The sequence below is a fragment of the Rutidosis leptorrhynchoides genome, chromosome 4 (genome assembly GCF_046630445.1).
Source record: "Rutidosis leptorrhynchoides isolate AG116_Rl617_1_P2 chromosome 4, CSIRO_AGI_Rlap_v1, whole genome shotgun sequence".
Taxonomy (NCBI): Eukaryota; Viridiplantae; Streptophyta; class Magnoliopsida; order Asterales; family Asteraceae; genus Rutidosis; species Rutidosis leptorrhynchoides.
In genome coordinates, this window is record NC_092336.1 from 9,257,477 (window position 1) to 9,271,667 (window position 14,191).

The following is a 14,191-nucleotide window of genomic DNA, read 5'->3' on the forward strand; positions in this document are numbered from 1 at the left end:
ACCTTCGACATCTAAAACGTGTTCTTCGGGAATTGATATTGTTCTCATTTCATTTGTTAAGTACCTATGTACCAATCTTCCTATTTACATTGTGATTTGTTGGTTGCATGAATTATTGCTAATAAATATGTTACTGTTTGCACAGGATGCCACATAAACGAACGCACCTAATCGTCCAACAATGATCGGTGGTAGAGGAATGACATATTGGATTGAGTGCTCAAAACACCAGCTGTAGTTACCTTATATTAGTGTATTTTAGTTTAGAGTTCCATTGTATATTACATTTATGACTTTTTTTGTAATACTTTAAAGATATATATATATATATATATATATATATATATATATATATATATAGTTTGATTTTGTGGTAAATTTAATTTGTTATATATGGTGCATTTTGGTATTTGGTGGGTATTATTTGAAATATTTGAAATTTTGGTTGATATCATTGAAAATTTTGATATTTTAACCAGGGTTAACATTTACTGAGAACACGTCTAATTGATACCGGTTGATACCGGGAACACGTCTAATTTAATCAATTAGACGTATTATTTTAATCAATTAGACGTGTTTTTAATCAATTAGGCTTGTTAATTCAATCAATTAGACGTGTTCCGGGAACAAGTCTAATTGACAAAAAATGAGTAACACGTCTAATTGAGTTTTTTAGACTAGTGCTGTCACATCTAGACGTATTAGAAAACACGTCTAAAAAGCTTTTTTAACACGTCTTAATACCGTTTTTTTTGTAGTAGTGATAGAAACACGTTTAAATATGTTATTATTTAAACATGATATTAAATATTTTAAGCGGACATGTCCCTCTAAATCACTTCAACATGTTCCCTCTAAATCAACCTTCCTTTTTCCTAATTTATTTATCCCTTCACTAAAAAAATGATTAACATCACTTCCACATACGTTTAAAACATTTGTACCCTAAACACGCTCTTACTTTGAAACCCTAATTTGATTTGATGACAACCAACTGTCTTCCACGATTGCTTCGTGCTGTTTCTTCCACTCATCTTCCATCTGAATTTGGTTTACTTGATTACGTAATTTGCTCAAGAATTTGGGGTTTCCTCACGAATTTGGGGTTTCCTCACGAATTTGGGGTCTCTCCCTCTTTCGATTCCATTTAGGTATTGGTGACTTCCGATTGTGTGTTGGTGAGTTCCAATTAGAGTAATTGTTGTTGGCGATAATGAGTTTGCTAAATAATAACTTACATATTAGAATAAGTTATTTCTCATAGCCTTTGTAGTTCATTTGTTTTGGTTTTGCAATGTGTTTACTTGCAGGTTCATATTTTTTAATTGCGTGTTTTTGCAGGTTTTTTCTTTAGAAAGTTTGATGCAGGTGTGCAAGTGTCAATTGAATTGTGATAATTCAAGTGCACGAAAGGTGTTCGATGAAATGTTTCATTCTAGATAGAGTCATGATTAGTTTTTTATTTATAAAACTGTTATTTATATCATCCAAAGATGCTAGTCTTAAGCTACTTGTTGAATATGTTTCTTATGAAAGATCATATTAAATAATTTCTAATGATGCAGGAGGTGGATTTATGACAAAAATGAAGCCCTTAAAAGGGGTGGGTCTAATAGAAAGAAGCGAAAGGTAATTAGTGACAGTGTTTATGCTAATATTGGTGTTGCTGGCGAATCATTGTCGTCTTCCATACAGGCTATTGGGGGTGAGTCGTTCATAAGGCAGGAAAACTATTCAGGCTAATGTTATCAGCCACTCTGTTTTTGTTTTTCCTAAGGATGATCATACACCTTTGCTTGCTGATGGTAGGTTTGTTATTTGTTGAAGGGTTTTATTTGTTTCAGCCGTTTTTATTATATTTTGTTTTCCTGCATTATACGGTGATTAGTGATCATCTTTGTGTTCGTCCTTTTAACCTGCAGCTGTTAGGCATGTGAATGTTGGTATTCTGACGCACGTCCCTATTTTTCACTCCCCATGTCAGAAAGTTGTATTAATATGTTGGTAGTTCAACAGCTCTCTGTGCGTGCTGAATATATATATTTTTTGTTGCAGATTGAACATATATGAATGTATACATTATTAATTTGAGTGTTTCTGTATACATTATGTAGGTGTTTTAGTTTTCTATCTTGACGTGGGTGATTGAGATTAGATCTGTAGGCATTGCAAAGACCTTTTTTTGTATGACGAGCACGTGAAATGCAAAGTCAGGTATCACAATTTTTTCCATTTGTACGAATTCAACAATTCCATTTGTTGGTTATAGTGCTTCTTTTGTGTCCCCTTCTCATTATTTATTTGGTTTTCTTATTGTCAACACATATGCACACACATATTTATTTATATATATATCGATATAATATAAAGTAGTATGATATCGGGTTATGAACGAAGTCTTTAACTTTAAAGAGTTTGGGCATCTTTGGTAAGAAAGCTCCTGCTGAACGTGTCCTAGAGCTTGTTGAAATCGTTGAAGTCAAACTACATGATGCCACAAAGGCAATGACTGTTTATTCACTAACATTATTGAGCATCTTAGTATTTTAATATACATGTGTGCGTAGGGAGTAACTCATCACAATAAAAGTAGGAGGAAATCGAACCAACACAAAAAAAGATCTCCGGTTGTCAATTTCTCTTTCAAGGTATCATACATATCCTTTCTAAGTACAAAACGTTACATAACTAAACATGTGAAATTATTTTAAGATGTTGTTGGCAGAGGGAGGCAAGATTGATGGGATATGGCAGAGGTATGACATGTTGGATGGGTGCTCAAAAACCAACTATAGATATTAGTGTTTTATTAATGTTTTTTAGTTTAGAATTGATCCACTTTTATGATTTTTTTTTTTGTAAATACTTTATATATATATATATATATATATATATATATATATATATATATATATATATATATATATATATATATATATATATATATATATATATATATTGGTAGGATCAAGAGTGAAGTAACCAATCGGGGGGAAGCAAAAACTTTTTTTTTTTTTTTTCGTTTTTTGTAAAAACCTTGTTCACGAACATTATAGATGGGATGAAAATATGAACATTTAGTAGAGACACTTTGTGATAAATGTTTTTATTTTGGCGGGAAAACGCTCGAAGAAGTAATATAACAATTCTCGTGTTTTTCGAGCGTATGTTGAGGTTTTAGCTATTGGGGTTTAGTTATTAGGGTTTAGATATTAGGGTTTATAGGGTTTAGATTTAGGGTTTAGATTTAGAATTTAGATCGAGTTTTTTAACACGAACGGTTTAGAGTTTAGGGTTTAGGGTTTGGTGTTTTGGGTTTATGGAATAAACCCAAAACACCAAACCCTAAACCCTAAACCCTCCATAAACCCAAAACACCAAACCCTAAACTCTAAATCGGGCTAAATTTACTTCACAAAACATGAAGAAAAAAAAACGTCCATATTCTTCACGAACAATATTATCTTGAATGTTATTTTTGTCGATCGTTTTCCCGCCTAAATAATAACATTCATCACGAAGTGTCTCTTCTAAATGTTCATATTTTCGTGTGATTTTGATGCCGGAAAAAAAAAATTCCAAAAAAACGAAAAAAAAAAAAAAATTTGCTTCCCCCCGCTTCCCTCCGATTGGTTACTTCTCCATTGATCCTGCCCCTATATATATATATATATATATATATATATATATATATATAATTTGTAGTAAATTTAATTTGGTATATTTGGTGCATTTCGTATTTGGCGAGTATTATTTGAATATTTGAGATTTTAATTTATTTTGCGGTATTTGGCCGGTATTATTAATAACGATGATAAAAAATCGCGCTTTGCTGCGGGGTGATTTTGATCGGTTAACCCAACGTTTAAGAAACAGTTAGTGATTAAAGTTAATAAAGTTAATAATCGATTAGTTTAATGTTTAAAATGTACACGAACCAATAGTGTAAATTCCATTTTTTTAAAAGTGGGTTTTAATTTATTTTTACGAAAATGTATTTGACTATATGGATTAATTTAATTTAATTTAATTAATTTTTATGTAATAAGGTTATATTGTGGGCCTGCCTTTGTTTTTCAAAACAAAATGGCCTAACGGGCTAAGTAGGTATGACAATGGATCAGATATGGAGCGGGTGATGCCGTATGCACATCCATATCCATTTAGTTTTTGTTCATCCATATCCATATCCATATCCGTTTAGTTTCAGGTCATCCGTCAATATCCATATCCAGTGGATTAAGCGGGTTAATGGATATCCAATGGATATTAAAAAATGTTCTGATATTTTCTAATATGCGATTAAAATAAAAATGTAGTATAGCAGAAATAAATATAACATGACATATTTAAAATCTATCCATAAGAAATGTGTAATCTTTGTCGAAGATATAACAAAATTTGTTAAATTTTACTATAAAACTAGGATTATGAAAAATTAAATATTTGCAAGTTTATTTTATTAGATATGCGTGTTTTATTGTAATATATTATAGTTATTTCATTATAAGGTTGAAAGCAAAATATAGATCTAACGGTAAATGAACTTGTAATAGTAAATATGTAAACATATATCTATATTTATGTATTTTTGTATGTATTTCGGGTGGTAATTGATACATCCATGGATGAAACTTTTCATCCATGTCCATATCCATATCCATTTAGGTTCATCCATATCCGTATCCATATCCATTTAAGTTCGTCCATATCCATCACGAAGCGGGTGGATCGGGTGGATATCCACCGGATCGGGTGGCCATTGCCATCCCTATGGCTAAGTGACAATTCATTATAATTATAACTAAATCGAGAACATGTAGTACACGGAGTAGTTTAAAATAGTGTGTATTTTAACCTAGATCTAAAATTACTTGTTTCTTGCACAAATACGACCACAACCGTCGTTACATATAGGACCACAACCACTGTTGTTACATATCGCAACACCACCATTCACTCGCCGCCAACCACTCCTCTTTATCGTCCGTTAGTCCGCCCACCGCCGCCGTCCAATGTTACGCTTATTGCTATCATAACGTTGCTCTTTATTCTGATGCGTCAAGTGGCAATTATAACATGAGGTTGAATGTTGTGGTGGACGAAGGCTAGGCATACTAATAAAAAAGGATGGAGGAAGGTCGATGGTGGTAGTGGAGGAGGTTGTTGGTGATGGACAGATCGACGGTGGTGGTTGTGGCGGCGACTGACGATCAAAGTTGAGATGGTGGTGGAAGTCGATTAACAGTTGTAACGGGGTGGCGGCCGGTGGTTTCGCTGTAGTTGTTGGTGGTGATGACATAAGGCTGTGGTAGCCGGAGATCGACGGACATTAACGATGGTGCCGCTGGAGGTGTTGGTGATGATGAGATGGTGATGGTCGGAGATTAACGGCGGTGGTGGCCGTGGAATGTAAATTGTGGTGGTGGAAGATGGCTAGTATAGAGCGTTGGTTGGCTGCTGTAGGTGGACTGGTGGCGGTTGAAATGTCCCGTTCTTATTGATTAAAAACGTTCCATATTAATTGATTTCGTTGCGAGGTTTTGACCTCTATATGAGACGTTTTTCAAAGACTGCATTCATTTTTAAAACAAACCATAACCTTTATTTCATAAATAAAGGTTTAAAAAGCTTTACGTAGATTATCAAATAATGATAATCTAAAATATCCTGTTTACACACGACCATTACATAATGGTTTACAATACAAATATGTTACATCGAAATCAGTTTCTTGAATGCAGTTTTTACACAATATCATACAAACATGGACTCCAAATCTTGTCCTTATTTTAGTATGCAACAGCGGAAGCTCTTAATATTCACCTGAGAATAAACATGCTTTAAACGTCAACAAAAATGTTGGTGAGTTATAGGTTTAACCTATATATATCAAATCGTAACAATAGACCACAAGATTTCATATTTCAATACACATCCCATACATAGAGATAAAAATCATTCATATGGTGAACACCTGGTAACCGACATTAACAAGATGCATATATAAGAATATCCCCATCATTTCGGGACACCCTTCGGATATGATATAAATTTCGAAGTACTAAAGCATCCGGTACTTTGGATGGGGTTTGTTAGGCCCAATAGATCTATCTTTAGGATTCGCGTCAATTAGGGTGTCTGTTCCCTAATTCTTAGATTACCAGACTTAATAAAAAGGGGCATATTCGATTTCGATAATTCAACCATAGAATGTAGTTTCACGTACTTGTGTCTATTTTGTAAATCATTTATAAAACCTGCATGTATTCTCATCCCAAAAATATTAGATTTTAAAAGTGGGACTATAACTCACTTTCACAGATTTTTACTTCGTCGGGAAGTAAGACTTGGCCGCTGGTTGATTCACGAACCTATAACAATATATACATATATATCAAAGTATGTTCAAAATATATTTACAACACTTTTAATATATTTTGATGTTTTAAGTTTATTAAGTCAGCTGTCCTCGTTAGTAACCTACAACTAGTTGTCCACAGTTAGATGTACAGAAATAAATCGATAAATATTATCTTGAATCAATCCACGACCCAGTGTATACGTATCTCAGTATTGATCACAACTCAAACTATATATATTTTGGAATCAACCTCAACCCTGTATAGCTAACTCCAACATTCACATATAGAGTGTCTATGGTTGTTCCGAAATATATATAGATGTGTCGACATGATAGGTCGAAACATTGTATACGTGTCTATGGTATCTCAAGATTACATAATATACAATACAAGTTGATTAAGTTATGGTTGGAATAGATTTGTTACCAATTTTCACGTAGCTAAAATGAGAAAAATTATCCAATCTTGTTTTACCCATAACTTCTTCATTTTAAATCCTTTTTTAGTGAATCAAATTGCTATGGTTTCATATTGAACTCTATTTTATGAATCTAAACAGAAAAAGTATAGGTTTATAGTCGGAAAAATAAGTTACAAGTCGTTTTTGTAAAGGTAGTCATTTCAGTCGAAAGAACGACGTCTAGATGACCATTTTAGAAAACATACTTCCACTTTGAGTTTAACAATAATTTTTGGATATAGTTTCATGTTCATAATAAAAATCATTTTCTCAGAATAACAACTTTTAAATCAAAGTTTATCATAGTTTTTAATTAACTAACCCAAAACAGCCCGCGGTGTTACTACGACGGCGTAAATCCAGTTTTACGGTGTTTTTCGTGTTTCCAGGTTTTAAATCATTAAGTTAGCATATCATATAGATATAGAACATGTGTTTAGTTGATTTTAAAAGTCAAGTTAGAAGGATTAACTTTTGTTTGCGAACAAGTTTAGAAATAACTAAACTATGTTCTAGTGATTACAAGTTTAAACCTTCGAATAAGATAGCTTTATATGTATGAATCGAATGATGTTATGAACATCATTACTACCTTAAGTTCCTTGGATAAACCTACTGGAAAAGGGAAAAATGGATCTAGCTTCAACGGATCCTTGGATGGCGCGAAGTTCTTGAAGCAGAATCATGACACGAAAACAAGTTCAAGTAAGATCATCACTTGAAATAAGATTGTTATAGTTATAGAAATTGAACCAAAGTTTGAATATGATTATTACCTTGTATTAGAATGATAACCTACTGTAAGAAACAAAGATTTCTTGAGGTTGGATGATCACCTTACAAGATTGGAAGTGAGCTAGCAAACTTGAAAGTATTCTTGATTTTATGAACTAGAACTTTTAGAATTTATGAAGAACACTTAGAACTTGAAGATATAACTTGAGAGAGATCAATTAGATGAAGAAAATTGAAGAATGAAAGTGTTTGTAGGTGTTTTTGGTCGTTGGTGTATGGATTAGATATAAAGGATATGTAATTTTGTTTCCATGTAAATAAGTCATGAATGATTACTCATATTTTTGTAATTTTATGAGATATTTCATGCTAGTTGCCAAATGATGGCTCCCACATGTGTTAGGTGACTCACATGGGCTGCTAAGAGCTGATCATTGGAGTGTATATACCAATAGTACATACTTCTAAAAGCTGTGTATTGTACGAGTACGAATACGGGTGCATACGAGTAGAATTGTTGATGAAACTGAACGAGGATGTAATTGTAAGCATTTTTGTTAAGTAGAAGTATTTTGATAAGTGTATTGAAGTCTTTCAAAAGTGTATAAATACATATTAAAACACTACATGTATATACATTTTAACTGAGTCGTTAAGTCATCGTTAGTCGTTACATGTAAGTGTTGTTTTGAAACCTTTAGGTTAACGATCTTGTTAAATGTTGTTAACCCAATGTTTATAATATCAAATGAGATTTTAAATTATTATATTATCATGATATTATCATGTATGAATATCTCTTAATATGATATTGATAAGGCTAAAAAGGAACATATATTTCATAGCATTATCCCCCAAGAAAGACAAGATTTTAGTTGCAATTGTTCCATTTTCAAGTGATATTCGTTTATATTAAATAAGTGCGAAGACAAAAGGCAGATTCGACAAATTGAAGACAAAAAGGTCCAAAAAGCTCAAAAGTACAAGATACAATTAAAAAGGTTCAAATTATTGATGAAGAACGTCTAAAAATGACAAGAGTATAAGTTACAAAACGCAAAGTACACGATATAAAATAGTACGCAAGGACGTTCGAAAATCCGGAACCAGGACATGAGTCAACTATCAACGCTCGACGCAACGGTGTAAAAATTACGAGTCAACTATGCACAAGAATAAAATATAATATTTAAATAATTCATAATAAGAATAATATTAAATAATAAAAAGTTGTTAATTTAGCATAGTTCAGGGGTCGTAAATGAAAATTCAATTTCATATTTTGCCTATAAAAGGCGATGATTATCGATCATTTTAAAAGCATCCCTTTTTCTATCCTAAAAATCTATTATCAATATCAATATCTAAAAATCTCTATCATAATGTTAATGTAATAAGATATAACAATAATCTTAATTTTAATTTTAAATTATGATAATAATAAGATTTATGATAGAGATCGTTTGAGTGTGTAAGTCGAAATTCTGTCCGTGTAACGCTACGCTATTTTTAATCATTGTAAGTTATGTTCAACCTTTTTATATTAATGTCTCGTAGCTAAGTTATTATTATGCTTATTTAAAACGAAGTAATCATGATGTTGGGCTAATTACTAAAATTGGGTAATTGGGCTTTGTACCATAATTAAGGTTTGGGCAAAAGACCGACACTTGTGGAAATTGGACTATTGACTATTAATAGATGGGGGGTATTGTCTAATTGAGTGACAACTCATTGGAGTCTGTCGAACCTATCTTCAAATTAATTATCCTAATAATTAATAATGATTATGGTTGTCCTATTTAGTGACGTTCATATGGAATCTATTATAATCATTTAATTAATTATTCGGGTTGGGTAATTGATTATTCAAACTGATCAAGTGGGTAAATTAATATTCATATCTAATCAAAACAGGGGTAGATTACATACAGTGATAACTGGTGTAATTGTTGACAGAAGTGATAACTGCGTCACAGTTTAAATCCTTAATTAGTTGGAATATTTGACTTCGGGTATAAGGGTAATTTGACGAGGACACTCGCACTTTATATTTATGACCGATGGACTATTATGGATAAAAACCAGATAGGTATCAAATAAACCATGACAAAGGACAATTAACCCGAGTAACAATTAATTAAAATCAAAACGTCAAACATCATGATTACGGAAGTTTAAATAAGCATAATCCTTTTATTTCATATTCTATCGCAATTTTATTTATTGTTATTTTATTTATCGTCATTTATTTATTTTACGCACTTTAATTATTGTCATTTATCTTTACGCTTAAAAATATAAAATCGACAAACCGGTCATTAAACGGTAAAAACCCCCCTTTTATAATAATATTACTACTTATATATATATATATATATATTTATATAAATATAGTTTTATAAAAATATAGTACGTAATCACTAGCTCCCTGTGGAACGAACCGGACTTACTAAAAACTACACTACTCTACGATTAGGTACACTGCCTATAGTGTTGTAGCAAGGTTTAGGTATATCCCATCCGTAAATTAATAAAACTTGTGTCATATTTTGTAGCATTTCCTAGTAAAAATAATACTATTTCGTACCCTCACGCTACATCATCAGATATATATACATTAAATGTCTTTACAACGATAATCGTTACATATATGTCTCGTTTAAAAATCATTAAGTTAGTAGTCTTGTTTTTACATATGTAGTTCAATGTTAATATACTTAATGATATGTTTACTTATCATAGTATCATGTTAACTATATATATATCCATATATATGTCATCATATAGTTTTTACAAGTTTTAACGTTCGTGAATCACCGGTCAACTTGGGTGGTCAATTGTCTATATGAAACATATTTCAATTAATCAAGTCTTTACAAGTTTGATTGCTTAATATGTTGGAAACATTTAATCATGTAAATATCAATCTCAATTAATATATATAAACATGGAAAAGTTCGGGTCACTACAGTACCTACCCGTTAAATAAATTTCGTCCCGAAATTTTAAGCTGTTGAAGGTGTTGACGAATCTTCTGGAAATAGATGCGGGTATTTCTTCTTCATCTGATCTTCACGCTCCCAGGTGAACTCGGGTCCTCTACGAGCATTCCATCGAACCTTAACAATTGGTATCTTGTTTTGCTTAAGTCTTTTAACCTCACGATCCATTATTTCGACGGGTTCTTCGATGAATTGAAGTTTTTCGTTGACTTGGATTTCATCTAACGGAATAGTGAGATCTTCTTTAGCAAAACATTTCTTCAAATTCGAGACGTGGAAAGTGTTATGTACAGCCGCGAGTTGTTGAGGTAACTCTAGTCGGTAAGCTACTGGTCCGACACGATCAATAATCTTGAATGGTCCAATATACCTTGGATTTAATTTCTCTCGTTTACCAAATCGAACAACGCCTTTCCAAGGTGCAACTTTAAGCATGACCATCTCTCCAATTTCAAATTCTATATCTTTTCTTTTAATGTCAGCGTAGTTCTTTTGTCGACTTTGGGCGGTTTTCAACCGTTGTTGAATTTGGATGATCTTCTCGGTAGTTTCTTGTATAATCTCCGGACCCGTAATCTGTCTATCCCCCACTTCACTCCAACAAATTGGAGACCCGCACTTTCTACCATAAAGTGCTTCAAACGGCGCCATCTCAATGCTTGAATGGTAGCTGTTGTTGTAGGAAAATTCTGCTAACGGTAGATGTCGATCCCAACTGTTTCCGAAATCAATAACACATGCTCGTAGCATGTCTTCAAGCGTGTGTATCGTCCTTTCGCTCTGCCCATCAGTTTGTGGATGATAGGCAGTACTCATGGCTAGACGAGTTCCTAATGCTTGCTGTAATGTCTGCCAGAATCTTGAAATAAATCTGCCATCCCTATCAGAGATAATAGAGATTGGTATTCCATGTTTGGAGACGACTTCCTTCAAATACAGTCGTGCTAACTTCTCCATCTTGTCATCTTCTCTTATTGGCAGGAAGTGTGCTGATTTGGTGAGACGATCAACTATTACCCAAATAGTATCAAAACCACTTGCAGTCCTTGGCAATTTAGTGATGAAATCCATGGTAATGTTTTCCCATTTCCATTCCGGGATTTTGGGTTGTTGAAGTAGACCTGATGGTTTCTGATGCTCAGCTTTGACCTTAGAACACGTCAAACATTCTCCTACGTATTTAGCAACATCGGCTTTCATACCCGGCCACCAAAAATGTTTCTTGAGATCCTTGTACATCTTCCCCGTTCCAGGATGTATTGAGTATCTGGTTTTATGAGCTTCTCTAAGTACCATTTCTCTCATATCTCCAAATTTTGGTACCCAAATCCTTTCAGCCCTATACCGGGTTCCGTCTTCCAGAATATTAAGATGCTTCTCCGATCCTTTGGGTATTTCATCCTTTAAATTTCCCTCTTTTAAAACTCCTTGTTGCGCCTCCTTTATTTGAGTAGTAATGTTATTATGAATCATTATATTCATAGATTTTACTCGAATGGGTTCTCTGTCCTTCCTGCTCAAGGCATCGGCTATCACATTTGCCTTCCCCGGGTGGTAACGAATCTCAAAGTCGTAATCATTCAATAATTCAATCCACCTACGCTGCCTCATATTCAGTTGTTTCTGATTAAATATGTGTTGAAGACTTTTGTGGTCGGTATATATAATACTTTTGACCCCATATAAGTAGTGCCTCCAAGTCTTTAATGCAAAAACAACCGCGCCTAATTCCAAATCATGCGTCGTATAATTTTGTTCGTGAATCTTCAATTGTCTAGACGCATAAGCAATCACCTTCGTTCGTTGCATTAATACACAACCGAGACCTTGCTTTGATGCATCACAATAAATCACAAAATCATCATTCCCTTCAGGCAATGACAATATAGGTGCCGTAGTTAGCTTTTTCTTCAATAACTGAAACGCTTTCTCTTGTTCATCATTCCATTCAAATTTCTTCCCTTTATGCGTTAATGCAGTCAAGGGTTTTGCTATTCTGGAAAAGTCTTGGATGAACCTTCTGTAGTAACCAGCTAGTCCTAAAAACTGGCGTATGTGTTTCGGAGTTTTCGGGGTTTCCCACTTTTCAACAGTTTCTATCTTTGCCGGATCCACCTTAATACCTTCTTTGTTCACTATGTGACCGAGGAATTGAACTTCTTCCAACCAAAATGCACACTTTGAAAACTTAGCGTACAATTCTTCCTTCCTCAATACTTCTAACACCTTTCTCAAATGTTCACCGTGTTCTTGGTCATTCTTTGAGTAAATAAGTATGTCATCAATGAAAACAATGACAAACTTGTCAAGGTATGGTCCACACACTCGGTCATAAGGTCCATGAACACAGCTGGTGCATTACTTAAACCAAACGGCATGACCATAAACTCGTAATGACCGTAACGTGTTCTGAAAGCAGTCTTTGGAATATCATCTTCTTTCACCCGCATTTGATGATACCCGGAACGTAAGTCAATCTTTGAATAAACAGACGAGCCTTGTAGTTGATCAAATAAGTCATCAATTCTCGGTAGTGGGTAGCGGTTCTTGATGGTAAGTTTGTTCAACTCTCGGTAGTCGATACACAACCTGAATGTACCATCTTTCTTCTTGACAAACAAAACAGGAGCTCCCCACGGTGATGTGCTTGGTCAAATGAAACCACGCTCTAAAAGTTCTTGTAATTGGCTTTGTAGTTCTTTCATCTCGCTGGGTGCGAGTCTGTAAGGAGCACGAGCTATTGGTGCAGCTCCTGGTACAAGATCTATTTGAAATTCAACGGATCGATGTGGGGGTAATCCCGGTAATTCTTTCGGAAATACATCAGGAAATTCTTTTGCGACGGGAACATCATTGATGCTCTTTTCTTCAGTTTGTACTTTCTCGACGTGTGCTAGAACAGCATAGCAACCTTTTCTTATTAGTTTTTGTGCCTTCAAATTACTAATAAGATGTAGCTTCGTGTTGCCCTTTTCTCCGTACACCATTAAGGGTTTTCCTTTTTCTCGTATAATGCGAATTGCATTTTTGTAACAAACGATCTCCGCTTTCACTTCTTTCAACCAGTCCATACCGATTATCACATCAAAACTCCCTAACTCTACTGGTATCAAATCAATCTTAAATGTTTCGCTAACCAGTTTAATTTCTCGATTCCGACATATATTATCTGCTGAAATTAATTTACCATTTGCTAATTCGAGTAAAAATTTACTATCCAAAGGCGTCAATGGACAACTTAATTTAGCACAAAAATCTCTACTCATATAGCTTCTATCCGCACCAGAATCAAATAAAACGTAAGCAGATTTATTGTCAATTAGAAACGTACCCGTAACAAGCTCCGGGTCTTCCTGTGCCTCTGCCGCATTAATATTGAAAACTCTTCCACGACCTTGTCCATTCGTGTTCTCCTGGTTCGGGCAATTTCTAATAATGTGGCCCGGTTTTCCACATTTATAACAAACTACATTGGCATAACTTGCTCCGACACTACTTGCTCCGCCATTACTCGTTCCGACACCATTTGTTCCTTTCGTTCTATTAACCCCTGGTCCGTAGACCTCACACTTCGCCGCGCTATGACCATTTCTTTTACACTTGTTGCAAAATTTGGTGCAGAA

The 14,191-nt window shown here is 34.0% G+C and overlaps 1 long non-coding RNA gene across 9 annotated transcripts; it reads left to right on the plus strand.

Annotated features, from left to right (window-relative positions):
* Nucleotides 1-907: 907 nt before the first annotated feature.
* Nucleotides 908-2,841, plus strand: LOC139843380 (uncharacterized). 9 transcript variants are annotated; one of them, XR_011757559.1, is made up of 6 exons: nt 908-1,181; nt 1,345-1,808; nt 1,926-2,025; nt 2,118-2,217; nt 2,571-2,651; nt 2,729-2,841. It is a non-coding gene; the product is annotated as an uncharacterized lncRNA (long non-coding RNA). The 9 variants fall into 9 exon arrangements; XR_011757557.1 differs by having other exon boundaries at nt 1,345-1,416; nt 1,569-1,632; nt 1,699-1,808; nt 1,926-2,651; XR_011757558.1 differs by having other exon boundaries at nt 1,926-2,217.
* The last annotated feature ends 11,350 nt before the right edge of the window (nt 2,842-14,191 follow it).